We start from the raw sequence: 18614 nt of genomic DNA on the forward strand, positions 1-18614 counted from the left end.
CAAAACTGGTTCAGGCATGTAACTGGCAAAATTTTCCTCTTTGCTTTGGCAATAAAGACACATGATATTTTCACAAGTCTGGAACTCATTTCAAGAGACAGCATTCTTCTCTGTCTGTGGTATATTTTGAAATATGGAATGAATTACTAGAGTTTCAAATGATATATTCAAGCAATAAGTCAATTTGACAGCAATAAGTTAATGGAAAGTAGAGCATTTACATGACTATACAGACAGAATTGGCACATATTTATATACCAAGCTATATATACATATATATGTATACCTGTATATTAAATGTACACACATACTTACAGAAATATACATACATTTCTCCATTCTCTCTTCCTCATCAGGCACCTCAAATTTGTTCCGTAAAACTGGATTCTTTTTTTATATCTTTCCCTACTTTGCAAATACTTACTTGTCCTTTCATATACATTAGCTTAATTTAGGATATCATTATGCATCCAGGAACCCAAGTCATAAATACGGGAGTTCTCCAAGCTTTCAACCTTCCCTTTACATTTTGATTTACCTCTTCATCTCCATTATCCCTTAAATAAGTGAGAAGTTCTACTGATTCTATTTCTTAAGTGATTCCTAAATCTAAGCACCAGTGCCCTTCCCACATTCTGTCCCTTCCTTTATTGCTCTATTCAATTTTTGTCATTTTTGCCAAGACTAGTACAACGGTCTCCCAATTAGTGTCACAGTGTCTGTCCTGTGTCCTCCACACCTCATCATCTACAATCAAACTACAATACAAATCTCACAATGTTGTGTGCCTGTTACACATCAATAAAGCTTAGGACTTGTGATTACAGCGAAATGTGTCCAATACCTTTTCTCTTTGTCACCATTCTCAATTCACCTCTCTCTGTCACACTATTTTCACTACACTTTGGAGGACTGCAGATCTTACTTTCCCCCCACTCAACATAATGTTTTACGCTTCCATCACTCTGTCTAGTTCTTCCAAGAGTTGTGTGTACCTCTCATTGGCCAGCTAATTCTAACTAACTAAATTACTCATTCATTGAACAAATATGTACTAGCTTCCTAGTGTGCCAGCCCCAGGCCTGAAAGCTGGTTATCAAATCGTGCTTCTTCCTCATCTTGTTATTTTCAATTTAGTTTATTTTTCATCAAGACCCTTCATGGTCACCATCTTTTCAAAGAAGCTTGGATAGCTGGACCATCACCTTTCCTCTGTACCTGTGAATATCCCAATGAATGGCCCAATCACTATATTGAAATCATGTTTGCTTATCTGTCTTATCTAAGACACTGCAGTCATTATAGGACAAGTTCTTGAGCCTTATTCTTATCTTAACTTCTCGAACCCAGCTGTTAATAAATATGTTTGGAAGTGAGCTGAATGTTCCTGAGTTTCAAGGTTGCCAAAGTGAGAGAAAAAAAAAAAGGTTGCCAATGTAAATTAAAGTTAATGCAATCATATATTTCTTTCCTTTAAGTTTTCTTTCCCTGCCATTATTTCATATACTCTATCCTTTCTCTCATCATTTTTCCTCTTTTCTACCCATGTTTCTCTCCTCTTCATTTAAATATTTGGAAGCTGTAGATAGGATCTGTCATCTAAAGGTGGTAATAGCAGCACTGGCCACTTTCTTGGTCAAAGGAGATTATTAGTGTTTTGCCAGCAATGGTAATTCTGGGCTCCTGAGGATTGAGGGAAAGAATGAATGAGTTCAGAAAGGAAAGGGAGAACAAAAGAATGTTCTAAAGAGGGCAATGCTATTGGAACCAATATTTGGGGATGTAGTGCAAACAGATGTGGGAGGAGTTGCTATCACCCCGTATTGAAATGATGAGCTCTTACTGTCTTTTGAGACTCATGTCTGTTGATGCCACCAAAACACATGAGCATTCATACAAGTGCACACAGGTACATGGGCACACAAAAATGCTTGCACACGCACACACACATACTTATACTTTGTTATACCTGAATTGTTCATTTCTCCATTTCTAAACTAGAAAGATCCTACCCATTCTTTAGGTTCTGGATCAAGTTCCACCAAGTTTTGACTCATATTTATTCCACTTTACTCTCATGTGAATGACCATAAACTGTACCAGGCCTTATCCACTGTGGATCAATAATATGGAAAATGTAATTAACTTAATTACTACATAAGTGGAATAAAGAAGAAAATGCAGAGAAATATGTTTAATATGTAACTTTAGAGTTATTAGATTCAGCAAAAGTAGAATCAAGTTGTCAAAATGCTAAACATTTTCTAAATGCTTATTTCCCAATTTCGTTATTTATATCGTCATGAGTCAGAAATAGTGTGTGAACTGGAAGCAGTCCACAGGCCAGGCTTTGAGAAAGAGAGCTCTAAAAAAAATTAATATTAACTGGTGCCAGTGTATGCATACTCACTAAATAAATTAACAAACGTACATCAGTAGCAGCACGGGAAGACTCCAGAGTATTTTATTTCCTATTTTGTACATATTTCTTTTAAAATTTTGAAATAGTTGCTATTAGAATTGCTCAAGTAATTCAGAGTCAGAGTTTCCCAGCAGAGATTTGCAATCATGAATTTATTTCTCAACTAGCATTTATTGAACATAATCTATATACCAGACACTGTCCTAGGTGTTAGGATCCAAATTTGCATAAAATAGGGTCACTGCAAAACAACTGGAATATAATCTTCAAAGTATCAGGGTCATGACTGCTGAAAGCCAATTCCAGCATGTCAGGAGGGCTGAATCATTTGGGAATGTCTAAAAAGCATCTCCCCCAAACCTGAAAAGGACAATCATTTGCTGCCAGACAGCTCAGGGCATTTTAATCTGCATGTTATTGCCTCCTGTTGGCCAAACACCTGAACAGCTGTAGGCTATTCCTAAATCTGACAATGCTTCTGTAAACCTTACCCTTTGAAGTGTATGTCTCCACATTGTCTTAGGACAAATTGTGTTAATAAATAGCATGGGATCCTGAGTCAAGGGGTAGTCTTTAGCTCCTTTAGCTGAAGCTCCTCTGACCCCCAATGTCTTTCAAAATTATCTTTTGTCTTTGGACTCCTTATTGAATCTACGCGCAGCTCCTTTCTCCAGATTGCTGAACCCTTTGTAATGCTGGGACAAGAACCCTGGCACATGATAGTCAAGGAAAGTCTGTGGAACTTTCCTACATTTGTGGAGACTAATAAAATGTGACTACTAAACAAGGCACATCATTTGGAAACAAATTATTTCACTCTAAAATACAGTTATTGGAATTTATTTGGACAACTGATAAAACTTAAATGGGATCTGAGGATTAGATGGTAGTAATATATTGATATTAATTTCCTGGGATATTAGTCAGCTCCAGCTGCCATAACAAAATATCATAGATTGGGTGCTGTCAGCAGCAGAAATTTATTTCTCACTGATTTGGAGGCTGTGAAGTCTAAGATCAAGGTGTTTGCCAATATTATTCCTTGGTAAGAACTCTATTTCTTGCTTGTGCCTTCATATGGCAGAGAGAGAGAGAGAGAGAGAGAAAGCCCTCTGGTGCCTCTTCTTATAAGGGCCCATTATGACATCATCTAAACCTGCTTAGCTCTCAAAGGCCCATTCTTCAAATACCATTACATTGAAGGTTAGGGCCTTGGCATATGAGTGTGGTGGGTGGGACACAATCCAGACCTTAGCACACAGCTTTGATGATTTTATTTTTTGGTTTTGTGGGAAAATGCCCTTGTTTCTATGGAGACATGCAAAAGTAGTTGAGGGTAATGAGGCATGAGGTTGAATTTGCTTTCAAATGATTCTCTGTGCTATACTTGCAAATTTTTATGATTTTTTTCAAAAAAGTTGTAAAGATATTGTTTCTGGTCTTAAGATTTTAATTCTTGGAAAGAGGGATGTGTGAGCAACTGTAATTGAATACGATTAAGTGCAGTGATGTGTGTGGTAACATAATAATGAATTGAAATAGAAGAGGGAAGGGTGAGTCTGTGCACAAGGAAAGTAGGGAAGAACTCAAACAGGAGGCATCTTAAACAGGTCAGAATGGAAAACAAACTAAGGGTTATTGGATCCATGTTTATTCATTAATGATTACGTGACAAAATTTGCGTGTTTGATTTTTATTTTTTCTCATCTGTTTGACTTTCCTTTGATCCACTATCTTCATTCACCACTCTCTTTCAAGATTAATAAAAGACAAAAGATTTGCAGATCATGAATTAGTAGCATAAGGTCAGTTGGCGATCAGATAAAAATGTGTCTAAAATTATGTTTCTTGGCCATCATTCTTTTCTATATCATAGTACATTTTAACAACACTTTCTTAACTTACTTAGCCTACTCTTGCTTTCCCTTTTGTGGACTCCAGAGATAGTTGAAAAAGTTTATCTGGTTGGTCTCCATATTTGTTGCTATGATTATGGCCTTCCTTAAAGTTTTATATGAATTTTTTAATACACAAGAGGGAGCAAAGGTTAGAGTGCTCTATAATTTCCGTTTTCTATAGAGGTCCATGATTCACTCATTAATTGAACAAGTATTTACCCAGTATTTATGCAAGGGTTGCAAATTACATACCTAAGGCCTGTCTTGAGTACTTTACATAGTTTTCTTTTTTTTTCCAATTTAAAATATTTGAGGCAATATTAGAAACCAGGAGATTTCACAGAAAAATCCCAATATTTAATTCCCTATAACTTTAGAAGTTATGGTCACTGGAAGATATTTGCTAAAAAGTTTGACTGGAATGAGTAGAAGTAACCCTTATATGTTAATCAGTCTACACCACTCCCTACTCTACAATATTGGTCTCTTATACTCACTTTTATTGTATCCATGGGTCCTGAAGGTACTTACATTAGCAACCCTGGCCAAATACTAGTAGTGGGAAGACATTGGTTTCTTTGAGAACAAAGACAGACTTATTTGAGGACAAAGTATGCATTTCAAATGCTAAGTTTCACATTCTCCTTAAGTAAAGGTTATCAACAAGCTTAAGTATTTTTCTTAGAATAGACTGACCAAGATCCTTTCCTCCTTACCTACTTGACCAGGAAAAAAAAAAAGTAAAATCAGAGTTGGGGAAAGTGGCCTCTGCAAATCAGAGGAGGGGAAAAAACAAAACAAAACAAAAAAAACTATGATGCACTAAGTATTACATTCAGTTTCAAAAGAAACTTTTATATTGACTAATTCCTAACTTTTTCTGTAAAGGAAATTGAACTTGGTACATCTGTTCAGCTATTTTAAATTTACATTACCACTGAATTCAGACTCATATGGAATCATAGAACCCCTTAAGCATAATTCACACTATAATAACTACTTTTGCTGGTTGAGACAATGTCAAAGATTCATTTAATGGTATGAGTAACAAGTAGCATTTTATGAAGTCCTAAAAACAATGCTCTCTTTCTTCTAACAGAATTTACCTAAAGAATTGTTTCTTTTATGTATTATTTCTATTTTGTAAATAACCATCTATATTTTAATCCACAGAGCCAACTTTATTACTATCTTAAATATAATAATAATAATAATAATAATAATAATAATAATAATGTCTTGCCCTAGCTGGTTTGGCTCAGTGGATAGAGCGTTGGTCTGCGGACTGAGGGGCCCCCGTTTGATTCCAGTCAAGGGCACATGCCTGGGTTGTGGGCTCATTCCCCAGTAGGGGGCGAGCAGGAGGCAGCCAATCAATGATTCTCTCTCATCATTGATGTTTATATTTCTCTCTCTCTCCCTTCCTCTCTGAAATCAATAAAAATAAAATTTAAAATAATAATAATAATTCTTACACGTATATAATGCTTTCAAGCTAAGTGCTTTTAGATCCACGTGAGGTAATATAATAATAAGTTCCGCACCATACAAATATTTTTTTCATAAATATAAATATTTTTCTGAGATACTTGACTTGTAAGTATGATTTTGAACATGATTACATAAAAAACTGTTCATATTATATGTATCTCATCCACCACAAGAATTCATTAGTATTCACTCTATAATTTAAAATACAGAGTCAGATAGTGACACCTTGTAAAATTCCAGTAAGACGAAACATTTCCACCTGATCTCTCCCCTTTCTTACACATCAACCCAACTGAACTGAATGATGACTTATTCAGCATTGGCTAGATTCAAAGATGAGTAACACACACTCATCACCCTCTAGGGGTTAACAGTCCATTTGGGGCAAAAAGATACATGCCAGATGAAGTTTTGTATGTGACATAAAATGATGAGATCTATTTTCCCCTAAGTGTTATGGAGATGTGAGACAACTGGTGAGAATAAGAAGGAAGAGAAGACTCTCTGAATGTTTATGGGAGGAGGTGTCATTTTGGGTGAACCTTGAGAAAATTAGTAGAATTTAATTTTTATGTAGCTTCCACACAGCGGCATGATCATCTAGACTATTAGCCTTTGTTTCCCCTGGCCATTTATGGGCACTTACCTAAAAATATTTTTATGCCTCTTTACTGTAACACGTTTTCTTCACTCCTTAATTTCCTGATTCATTGTTCAAATGGAAATTATTCTTTTGTATGCCTGCCAAAAGTGTAATTAAGGAAGGCCATCTTTCATTCTATTTTAAAGTTCTATTTTAAAAAAACTGTTTAGAGGGCCTATTAAATAAATCATGCGACATCAAAAAAAAGTTGCCTAATATGCATCCATTAAAAAAGATGAAATAGATAATACACATTGACATAGAAGGATGGTCATAATTAAAACGTTAAAAACACAGAATCGTGCATATGGTATGGAAGCATTGTGTGCACATATTGATACTGATGTTTGTGTAAGTTATGAAATAATTTGAAAGAATAAATACCACAATTTTAAAAAGCAGCTCTTTGAGAAAGATATCACTTTCTATTTAGTAGAATTCTCTATTTTATATTTTAAACAATTAAAACAAAAAAATATTTATATTGAAAGAAGTACAAAGTAGTCACCATCTATTTCCCCCATTCTAAGAATTAGAAAAATTGCTGCCACTTTTTAATTCAATAATTTAATTCAACAATTCTACAATATTTCTTCAAGAATGAATAATTTAATTCAAAATAAATTTTATGAAAATGTTAAAAATCAAATTATATAAAAATAGAAATTCAAATTATTGAACAGTCAAACTCCAGTGAAGAATTATAATTTAAAAAAACTATGTCTATATTAAGGCAGAATTCTAATTTTAATAGATTTAGAGTCAAAATAGTTAACCAGCAAGGCTCACATTTTTCTGTCAATATATCAAAAACAGCAGAAATAATCACCAAAAGATAAAAGGCAGCAAAATGCAACAAATTCATCAATCTGCTTTATCACTTTTCAATGTTTTCATAACCAGAAATATTTTTTTTTCTTTGAAAATATAGTAGACAACAAATAAAGTTGAAATAGTATCACAAAACCTCAGCCATTCAGCAGAAAGGTATACAATGCTCCATCACCAAAGGCAACTATAGATTAGAGCTATAATGTAACAGGAAAACAAAGGATTTCCTTAGCTCCTACTGCTGCGATATGTCTCAGCTGGCCTCACCCAGAGCTACATGCAAGGTATTCTTTCTCACTAGTGAGACCTACTCTTTTGTCACTAAACAAGATAACTAAAAAGAATATGTTCTTTCCATATCGGATTAGAAGAGTCACAATTCAATATACATTTCTTGTTTTACTGGATGTTCAGTAAGTGAACAAGAATGATATTTTGCATATGAGGAAACTTTTCATCTAAGAGGTACCATGCTTTGCCAGCCACAAAGCTCGCGAGCAATGAGCACACCATTGTGTACAAACACACAGCAAACATTAAGAGATCATCAACAAAGGCCTGTATAAATGCAACCTGCCCTGACATTTTTATGAGAACATCTGACTCCTGGCCCATGGTTGGTTTTTATGGCATTGTAGTTTTGGTTTTTGTCTTGTCTTTAATCGACTCTTTTGCCTTTTTTAGGCATCGAGCAATTGGTCCTGAATTAGAAAAGAGGTGCTAGAATGTAGGAGTGGGAAGCTGACCTACATCTGAACAATTTGCATGTGATTCACCATAATTAAACAATTTGGTCTGAAATAGCTACAATTAAGCTATTATCAGAGAACGTATTTACTAGACTAGAAATTCTAAATTTATTTGCACATAAGTTGTAGCCAGGAAAAGAGACACATTTTCTGACACTTTTATTAAAAGTAAATTTATATTATTAAATCACTGATGGCTAATTATACTTATGGTTACTTTGGCTGCTCCTTAAGAAATTACGGGTTTAGAATAGCAAACAAAAAAGTAAAATTATGGTGGATGAGAGAATCTCAGTTTGTAACAATATATTACATATATTAATATACATTAATGTATATATTATAAAATTGCCTTTCTGATATATGGAAATCACATACACTAATGTCAAACTACCCTAAAATTATGGAGATGGTAATATAAAAATGTAAAAGCAAGAATAAATTTTGCTGACAGTAAAACATAAACTACCACCCTATATAATAAAAGCCTAATATGCTAAGTGTCCGGTCATCCAGTGGTCCATTCAACCAATCAAAGTGTAATATGCTAATGATATGCTAAGGTGCTCAACCACTTGCTATGAAGTGCACTGACCACCAGGGGGCAGACGCTCTGACCGGTAGGTTAGCTTGCTGCTGGGGTCCGGCTGATCTGGACTGAGCAAGATGGGCCGGATATGTCCTGGAGCCCTCCCATGGTCCCTCCCTAGCTGGCCAACCTCCAAGTCCCTCCCTGTCCCTGGTTGGCTTGGCTTGTGCCCTCTTGCAATCTGGAACCGCTCAGAGGATGTTGGAGAGTCAGTTTCGTCCTGATCCTGCTCAACACAGGAGCTGCCCCTGGTGGTCAGTGTGCTCCCATAAGGGGAGCGCTGCTCAGCCAGAAGCCGGGCTCACAGCTGGCGAGCGCAGCAGTGGTGGCGGGAGTCTCTCCCGCCTCCGCAGCAGCGCTTAGGCCATCAGTCGGACATCCCCCGAGGGCTCCCGGACTGCAAGAGGGCACAGGCCAGGCTGAGGGACCAGCCCCTTCTCGCATGCACAAATTTCTTGCACCAGGCCTCTAGTAATATATAATATGTAATAGTATGGGGAAAAGTTCAAAATGAAGATTCAACACTATATGTTGGATGATTTCAAGTTCAGCAAGTCAGTAGATCTAGTACACTTTTCAATTGTTCCGTATAAACAACATCAATTCTATCTACATCTAACAAGAGGAGTAAATTATTGAAACTTGGATAAAACAAACACAACATAGTTTAAAAACAGGAAATATTTTTTTTCCTACCTTTATAGGCACATGGACGTTTTCTGATTCATCTTCAAGGATACCCTGCAAAAGAAATAGAAACTAGATGACATTGTTTTCACATTATAATCAACAGTGAGTGTTAGCAGTCTGTTGGTTGTGGGTCGGAGGGAGGTCTGTGTACTGTGGCAAGTTACTGGCTATTTCAACCAGAAATCTGCATGATTCTGGCAACACTGAAGGTGACATAGGGCACATGAGCATCATATATGGATTGAGCTTTTTTGCTGCATGGGTATAGTAATTAAGACTATTGTTTATAACTATAAGCCAATTTGGTAATTTTACTACTGACAGCTGGTAACAGTGGAAAAGAAAAAGTAAAATATATCATGTTGCAAAAATGAAGCAAAACCATAATAAACGACAAAAATTATGAACCCAAACTTCTAGATTTAATTACTCCTTTGTGTGGAATTAAAATATATAGTTACTAAGATTTCAGTCTATGTTGCCAGTGAGATCTTGTCCTAAGTTACAGAGATTGAAGAGAAATATTACCTGGCATAGGCAATTACTGTAAGAAAATTCTAGTGCCCTTCTTTAGAACAGAATTAGTCTCAGAACTAGAAGGTAAATTAAAAATCAATGGGTCTAACACTCTTACCTTTCTTTTTTTTTAAATTTAAATTCTTCAAAATATTACATATGTCTCCTTTTTCTCTCATTGACCTCTCCCTGGCCACTCCCACCCCCCCAGCACATGCTTATATGCATGCATACAAGTCCTTTGGTTGATCTCTTACCTCCCCCTCCCACCCTCGCCTGCCTTCCCGCTGAGATTTGACTTTTCAAAGCAAAGCAAGGACACAGAGCTAGCTCCTGGAACTGAGGGTAGAATTTCCATCTCCCAGCCTCATACTCATGCCACAGCATTAAGTTACTTAAATCTTTGTAACTTTCATGATTGAAAAGAAATAAAGGGACCGGATTGTATTTTCTCCTTTTGATAAGTTTCACCTTCTTAATGACGGTTCATACTCCTGCCTGAATAAATAACCTATGTCGTCAACATTTATTGCATCTACCTCATTCAAAAGCCCTTTTCTTGGTGGAGGGAGGTACCAAAGAATTAGATGACAGGATTCTAATCTTAAACTGTTTACAAATCAATGACAGCAAGCAGAAAAATAAAGTAAAGGGAAAAAGCACATGAGCTACAAAGCTGGCAAACCAGTCAATAACCTTACTAGCTGGATATGAGAGGAGCCATCCAATAGTACTTCACAGCAAATCTGTTTCCTGGACAGCCTTCAAAGAAAATCTACCATTGTTCCTTAACAAATGCCCCTGCCCCCAACTTTCTAAACGGATCTGTACTATTTTGCGCTCTGCTTAGACTTCTTTGGAAAAAAAAAGAAAGAAAGAAAACAAAACAAAAAAATACGATCATTTGTGATTCTTAATGAATAAAATGTAATTTTTTGTGCAAACAAAAATGGTTTATTAAGCTATTTCTTGTAAATGCTGTTTCAAAAGATAGATAATAACCCCTGGCCCAGTTTGTTTTGCAGTTAACAGTAACCTCTTGTTTTCAGAAAGTGCAATAACAGAATCAACATTATGTAAGCGAGGAACCTAACTCTGTACTATCAAGGCCTAGAATTTTAAGAGACTGGGAACAGAGCAAGCAGCAATACAATAGCTGTGGAATGTTTTCTGCTGCGGTAATCTTAGAAACAGCTTGTGTTGTCACACTGGAAGCTGACAATATTAATGAGGTGCCTCTCCCCTCCCTGGACAAAGTCAAAGAGTAATTCATGTTTCCTTTGCAGAACATCAAAGAATGAGTTTTATAAATTTAAATTATATCATATATAAACAAGACAAAAAGTGTTTCCAAATAGGAGACTATTATTGCTTATTAGGGTGCTACCAAAACACTTAAAATGTTTCCTCTCTCACAAAAAAAGAATGCTGAACAATCCAGTGAAATTGAAATAATGTGAGAATTTGGAGTGTGTCTAGCTAAAGTGGCTAGTATCTTTAAGAAGATAAAGCATTATTTAGTAATAAGATGTATTTGTTGGATTTTTATTACTCCAAGTTTTCAACTCTGCTTAAATCATGAAGAAAGAATGCTGAGACAATTTTCTGTGTGCCAAAGTTTAAGCAACATACTAAACCCCAATTCTACTTAAGAGAAATGAAGTCATGCCCTAGCTGGTTTGGCTCAGTGGATAGAGCATCGGCCTGCGAACTAGAGGGTGCCGGGTTCGATTCCAGTTAATGGCACATGCCTGGGTTGCGGGTTCAATCCCCAGTGGGGGGCATGTAGGAAGGAGGCAGTCGATCAATGATTCTCTCTCATCAGTGATGCTTCTATCTCTCTTTCCCTCTCCCTTCTTCTCTGAAATCAATGAAAATATATAAAAAGAGAAAAATGAAGTCACATAATTATAAAGAAATATGCTTGTTAAAATTTCAGTTATCTGTAAAGTAGACTTACATTTTTCTATAAAAAGCCATATGGTTATAGTTCAGCACTCTTATTTGAAGACATAGAAATATAAATACACACACATATCCACACCATTTTGGGTGGACACAATTATGTTGTAAACAAGCAAATATGGTTAAACACTTAAATACATACTTCTAATCCATTGTGCATTTTATTCTCAAATATCTTTTACTAGTGACTAGAGTTTTGGCATTTTATATATCTCCAAAATCAGAGTTATGGCAAATAAACACTTCTACAAGTGTCAGAGTGATACATGGTACAGATGACTGCCAATGGAAGGGAAGATTACCATAATGTGGAAGGCAAGACTTTGTAGACAGTGGAGAAGGACAAAGAAGCAAATGTCAAGTTACACTATATTTAAGACAAAACAAATTAGAAACTCTCCTTATTCTCTGCTCTCCTTCTCCTCCATGGAGGAGACTATTATTGCTTATTAGGATGCTACCAAAACACTTAAAACCTTTTACTCTCTCACAAAAAAGGATATTGAACAATCCAGGGAATTTAAAATGCTGTACATATATATTCAAGCTTTCATTCCTAAAGGCTTTAATTCTTTAATCAAAATAAGAGGTTACAACAAATGTATATTCTACAAAGAAAGCAAATCGTTCAACACATTTGAATAGGAGGAAAATTAGACCTTAGCATTTCTACACAAGAACAACTAACTTTATGATGTCTACACTATACAACTCTAACACAAAAATAAGCATGCTTTTTATAATGCACAAATAGAGCATTATACTTCAGGTATTTACTAAAATAGAATTTAAAAGTATAGTATTATATGTAAGCCAATTGGGTTAAACACTTTTTGATTGTCTAGATAAGTCCTCTTATTTTACAGATACACAAATGAATAAGACGTATAACAATATTTATGAGTAAAGCCTAATTTTATTATCACAGTATATGCTTTCTTTTGATTTTCCACTAAACTTAGTATTGCAATTTAGAGATAATGGCCATTAAAACCTTTACATTTTTAGCTTTGAGGTTTACTTCCAATTCCTCTTTAGGATTCAAGTCAATAATGTCTACTAGTCGTATATTTGTACTTGAAAATCTATATTCTTCTATCTGAACAACACAAGGAATAAACACAAAATTAAAAATAAGGCTTAATTTATATTATTAAATTTTCTGACATTATTAGCAAAGTAGAGATTTTTGTTCATGATAAATAAATGTACTGTTTCTCCCTAACCTTAGACACAGTCAATTTTCTCTTCTATATCCTACAATTTGAAGAACCCAATTCCATACTATGAACCACAGTGCAGAGTAAGGGTTCTTGATAGTCTCTTTGTCTTGGTACCTTTAATAATTATGACAGGAAGTTGTGGTTTAGTTAATGACACACAGATTCTTTTCAAAAATGTGTTTAAGACCCAAAGCTTTTATAGTTTTCTAGGGGCCCACTGCACGAATTCATGCACCTTGAAAGGAACTGTGGGCCGCGAGGCTGCGGTAGGCATGGGAGCGGGTCTCGGCCCATTCTCCGCGCCTCCCTCGAGCCCCTCCCAACACGGCCTCTGGTCCCCTGTCTGCTGGTAGCCCCACTCCCGCCTCTCCATGTGCTGATGGTGCCAGCCCCACCTGCACCCGCTGATGGCGCAGAGCAATTGGGGCTGGCGCCAGCAGCGGGTATGAGTAGGGTCGGCGCTGTCAGAGGGTGTGAGTGGCAGCTGCTGCCCTGATCACCCCTCAGGAGCAGGGGGAGGTGGAGAAGCCTTCAGGGGCGATTGGGCCTGCAGCTGAGTTATTGGGACTGGTGCTGGGTACCAGCAGCAGGTGCAAGCATTGGCTCCAGTGTTGGCTGCGGGTGCGAGTGGCTCTGGCAGTGGGTGCAAGCGGGGCCGGCGCTGACAGCAGGTGTGAGCACCGAGTGGGACTGTGGCACATGGGAGCAAAGAATTTTCAGTAACCACCAGAGGCTCACCCGATGACAGTGACCGGTGCCCTGCCTTGGTCTGGCGCCCCCACTCACCTGCTCTACCATCCCGCTGCTGCCAATGCCCGGCATGTTTCACATACGACCCCTGGTGGTCAACGCACATCATAGTGACTGGTTGTTCGGTTGTTCTGCCATTTGGTCTATTTGCATATTAGCCTTTTACTATATAGGATAACCATCTTCACTTCTTAACTAACAACCATAGGATGGTCTGAATCAATATAAGGCAACTCCTGCCCTTTCCAAAGTTTAACCTTCCTGGCCTCAACATATTACGATTTGAGAATACAGTAATCCACCCCCACCCCATTTATTCCTGCTTTTACTTTCTGCAGTCAACTATGATCCAAAAATATTAAATGGGAAAGTACAGAAATAGACTATTCATAACATTTAAATTGCATGCCATTTTGAGTTGTGTGATGAAATCTCAGACCCTTCCTCTCCATCCCACACACAACATGAATCATCCCCTTTGTCCAGCGTGTCCACACTGTACCAGGTATACACTGTCCACCCATTAGTCCTGAGTAGCTGTCTTGGTTATCAGACTGACTATTGTGACATTACTGTGTTTGTGTTCAAGTAACTCTTCTTTTAATTAACAATGGCCCCGAAATGCAAGAGTAGTGATGCTGAAATTAGAATATGCCAAGGAGAAGACCTAAAGTAGAAAATATAAAAGTTCTTGACTTAATAAATAAAGGAAAAATAATAAGCTGAGGTTACTAAGATCTATAGTAAGAATGTATCTTCTATCCAGGAAATGATAAAGAAGGGATATGAAATTTGTGCTAGTTTCACTGTTGCACCTCAAACTGCAAAAGCTATGGCCACAGTGTGGGGTAAGTGCTTAGTTAAGATGGAAAAGGTACTAAATGTGGGGGTGGCAAACCTGAACAGAAAATGGGTTCCAACTGACCTCAACATGTTGCGCCAGAGAGCAGTGAGTCTATATGAAGAAACCAGCGAGGGATCTGCTGAAATGAGTGACACCAAGCCATTTAGTGCCAGTAAGAGACGGTTACACAAATTTAAGAATAGGTTTTAGACTGAAAAATATAGAATTATGGAGAAGTTGAGTCTGCTGATGAAGCTGCTGCCACATTTCCAGCAGAGTTGAATTAGTTGACTAAGTTTTAGCAGTATATCTGCATTCCAGGCATCCACTGGGGGACTTGGAACTTATCCCCTGTAGATAACAGGGGACTACTGTAGTTCCAACAGTAGCTTCATATCCAAAGAATTTGATAAGGCCTTTTTGCTCACAAAGCCTCTATTGAATATGATACGACTGGTTTTTGGCCAAAAGATCTAGTGTGGAAATACATCTCAAGTGATCCTTTTTATCCAAGTGACAGTTGGAGCATGCCCATTGGGATGGCTTTGGAAGTAGAGGCCCGGTATACTTCCAAAAGTAAGGAACTCATTTATAAGTGAATATGTGATATAACATGTGGTGGTCAGTCTTACGAAGAGAAATAAAGCAGGGCAAAGGGGACATGAGTCAGCGTTACATTTTTAGTTAAGGTGGGAAGGTTAGACAAATCAGGAGGGAAAAGAAACAGCCACCCTGCATCCTGGAGGTGATTAGCTATCACCTTGGTTCTGCTAATGTAGAAGTTTGAGGCTGAGAGTCCCCTTCATGTCACCATTTGATCTTTCTATAAAATGGGATAACAACACACACTTTGCAAATTTTTGTAACTCATAATCGGTTACAAAAGCACTGCAAGCAAATATCTGAAAGGAAGAACACTTAGCTTTGGACACCATCCTAGGACACTTATACATATTAATTAAAACTCGTAATTATTATTTCTATTTTATAGATAAGGAAGCTGACACTTAACGGGATTGAGTAACTTTCTAACATCACATAGACTATAAGGGACAAAGGCAGCGATTTGGTCTGGGTCCCTGTCACTCTAAAGCCAAGTTCCTGAAGCCCCACCTCACTGACCCTCTGAACACTAAAACAGAAGGTTTAGTCCATCATCATGTCCATTCTTTCAATGCTTAATATATAGTATAATAGAGTCACGCACTGCACAACAACATTGCAGCCAAGGATGGACCACGTTTACCATAGTGGCTCCATAAAATTATAATGGAGCTGAAAAATTTCTATTGTAGCTGTAGGCATGTCAGAGTACAACACTACACTCATGTGTTTGATGTGATGCTGGTGTAAACAAGCCTGCTGCTATGCCCATAAAAGTATAGAACATAAAATTATAGTTGTAGACTACGTCACCTAGGATTGTGGAAGTATACTCTACGATGTTTGCACAACAAACTTGCCTAATGACACATTTCTCAGAATACATCCCCATCATTATAAGGTGCATGACTGTAACTGTAATAATACATGTTCCTGCCATATCTTAAAATTCTTCACAGAATGTTCTCTACTTACTGACACAAAAGTTCTGAAGAAGGTTTTATTCAGGAAAGTGAAGGCAGAATGGTTAAATGATCAGTTCCATTCATTTTTTTAGGGAGAGAGGGAAAGACAGAGAGAAACATCGATGTGAGACAAACACATCGATTGGTTGCCTCCTGCAGGAGCCCTGACCAGGGCCCAGGCTGGCAAGGAGCCTGCACTACAGGTATGTGCCCTTGACTGGAATCGAACCTGGGACCCTTTGGTCCGCAGGCAGACATTCTATCCACTGAGCCAAACCAACTAAGGCTGCATTCTCATTCTTTATCATCCAAAGGTCCACCCAACCCAATCCATTTCCCCTTCACCCACCCAGATACCAACAACTCTGAATCTGCATGTGTGCTTTCTATGTGTGGTTTTTACCTTTCCTAAGAATGGGTCTCCATAACGAAGACACTGCATAGCTCTCTTCCCTTTCTTTGTGTCCGGTTAATGTCTATCCATTCTCTAAATTTCAACTAATGTTTCACTTTCTCAGACAGGCCTTCCCGCACTACCACTACTGGGCTCATTCCTCTCCACTCCTTCTCTTTGGCAATTGCGACTGCCAATATTTACTTTGGTGTGCGAGTATTGAATAATATGTCTCTCTTGTCCACCAGACTGTAAACTCCATGATGGCAGGGTCAATTCTGTTTGCTTATCATCCCTGAAACACTGTACGTGCTCAGGAAACACTAGGGAATAAATGAGTTGAGCTGCACCTTAATTCAGAGGCAAGGATTCCCATGTACTCTCACACATGAAGATACAGACTTCCTAAGGCCAGGAACCAATTATTTCCTCGGTCAGCTTTTCCTTTAAATGATGTTAGTTTGTCCAGCTAACATGAAACAAGGATAACAGGGCATTATTTCTATTTTTCACACAGATATTTTCTCCCCACAATTTTTTTTATTATACCCGGAGAGCCTTCCATTCATCTCTATGGATCTGGTGCACATACTGTTTCATATTTTAAGAAAAATAATTCTATTTCAACACATTCCAATTCTAGGAGTCACCAAATTGCATTCAGGCACCAAAGAGAAAACTGCTCTGTGCTATTTACTGTTTCAGTGAGTCAAGTAGAAATATTTCAAATTGTTGTCTCATGATTCTCAAAAACATTCCATGTAAAATATGAGATCCAGTTCACCTAAGTTCCTTCTCAAAAGCTCATGTATTATTGGATCAAGTTACAGAGCATCTGTATTTTGAAACTGAGCCCTTTTTCCTCTGGCATCTCTCTCCTCACATTTTCCCCCAAACAATGCTCATAAACACATGCGCGCGCACACACCCCTTGATCAAGAATTGAGATTTAGACAATGTGAAAATACCTGTATAATCATATAATCACTTCTGTTTAGTTTTTAAGAAACTAGACAAGTAAAAGTTCAAGAAAATTAAAAAAATTTTTTTTGAACTGAGAACTCTAAAAAATATATTGATATATAAGAATGGACTTCAATAGCACGTTTCTCCAGGCCATATAGAGCTCCTGTATCTACGTTTCCAACTGCAAAGTTATGTCTTTAGTTTATGACTAAGAAACCAGAAAAGCAGGATAAATTAGGTTATAAAATATCTTGAAACACTTTTATTAGATATTCCATAACCACATAAAAGCAAAGCACGTCTCTGGGGTGAATAAATAGTATTTATATTGCACAAATAATCAAGTCAATGTGTATTCTTTTAAACATGAGCAAGGACAAATAAATATAAAATTATATACAACTTTTATGTATGATGCATAATAATAATTCATGACAAAAGAAACAGATTTTAGATATTTAGGAGCAATTTCCAAAAATAAGTTTTTCTCTACACTCATTATTTAAAAAGTTTTTTTCACCAAACATATTTAGTGTTTTGTGCTTTACACAGATGTCTAAAATTCAAATTCTTATAGCAAACTGACACCATAAGTTAAGGACATGGACCAAGGTGAACTGAATTGGGTTGGAGAGTACATATGAAGAGTTTGTGACTTTTGCTTTAAAGAAAGATTAAAAACTTCTCCTACATGTACCTATGTTTTCCTACATGCAGAAATACTTTTAACATTAATGATTTTCACATACAGGGTGCTTGGTTATATGTTTAAGTTGTCCTCAAATTGCCAAGAATAATAAAACTGTGTTTCTGTTTCAAGGTGCCTGTCATCCAGCTAGTGCAATGATTTTCAATAGTTTTCATCTGATGGCACACATAAAATAATTACTAAAATTCTGCAGCATACCTAAAATATATACTATAGTTTTTGCCGACCTGATAAAAAACAGTAGGTATAATTTTGACTCATTCACACTGGATGGGTATTGTGTTGGCTGTTGTCACTTTTTTTATTTTAAATTTGAAAATCTAAGGGAAAAGAGGTCAGTGCCAATGACTAAATAGTGAGGTATTG

The 18614-nt window shown here is 37.0% G+C and overlaps 1 protein-coding gene across 12 annotated transcripts in view; it reads right to left on the bottom strand.

The window, feature by feature from the left end:
* Positions 1–18614, bottom strand: part of LOC307094044 (uncharacterized protein) — a 322974-nt gene that overhangs the window by 88537 nt on the left and 215823 nt on the right. For all 12 annotated transcript variants that reach the window (XR_013813029.1, XR_013813030.1, XR_013813031.1 and 9 more), the window contains one exon: positions 9320–9364. The gene's annotated coding sequence lies outside the window, so the exon portion shown is untranslated. The remainder of the gene's footprint in view (positions 1–9319; positions 9365–18614) is intronic.

Source organism: Cnephaeus nilssonii (assembly GCF_951640355.1).
Source record: "Cnephaeus nilssonii genome assembly, chromosome: 3".
Lineage (NCBI taxonomy): Eukaryota > Metazoa > Chordata > Mammalia > Chiroptera > Vespertilionidae > Cnephaeus > Cnephaeus nilssonii.